The 393-nt window shown below is 76.6% G+C and overlaps 1 protein-coding gene across 1 annotated transcript in view; it reads left to right on the top strand.

The window, feature by feature from the left end:
* LOC118161907 (polycomb complex protein BMI-1) overlaps positions 1–393 on the top strand; it is a 16,276-nt gene that overhangs the window by 5,304 nt on the left and 10,579 nt on the right. The window lies entirely within an intron of this gene.

Below are 393 nucleotides of genomic sequence, written 5' to 3'. Positions count from 1 at the left end.
GGGGGGGGGTCACGCGTGATCGTGGGGGAGCGGAGGGGATGAAAGAGAGAGGAGCCGGGGCGGGGGGAGGGGGGGGGGGGAGAAAAAAGGAGGAATCGGGGGCGATGCGTGGGGAGCGGGGGGGGGAGGGGGGCGGCGGGTGCGGGTCCGGGGCGGGGGTCGGTCCGTGCCGAGCCGAGCCGTGGCGGGGCGGGGAGGCGGCGGCGAAAAGGAGGCGGCGGCGGCGCGCGTGTAGGGCCGGGGGGGAGGGGAGGGGGCGGCGGGAGGGGGGGGTGGAGGAGGAGGAGGAGGACGAGGAGGAGGAGGAGGAGGAGGGGGAGGAGGGGGAGGGCGAGGAGGAGGAGGAGGGAGAAGAGGAGGAGGAGGAGGAGGAGGAGGAGGAGGAGGAGGAGG

The sequence above is a fragment of the Oxyura jamaicensis genome, chromosome 2 (assembly GCF_011077185.1).
Source record: "Oxyura jamaicensis isolate SHBP4307 breed ruddy duck chromosome 2, BPBGC_Ojam_1.0, whole genome shotgun sequence".
NCBI lineage: Eukaryota > Metazoa > Chordata > Aves > Anseriformes > Anatidae > Oxyura > Oxyura jamaicensis.
The sequence above is the reverse complement of the archived record's forward strand: the minus strand, read 5'-3'. Positions and strand labels throughout refer to the sequence as shown.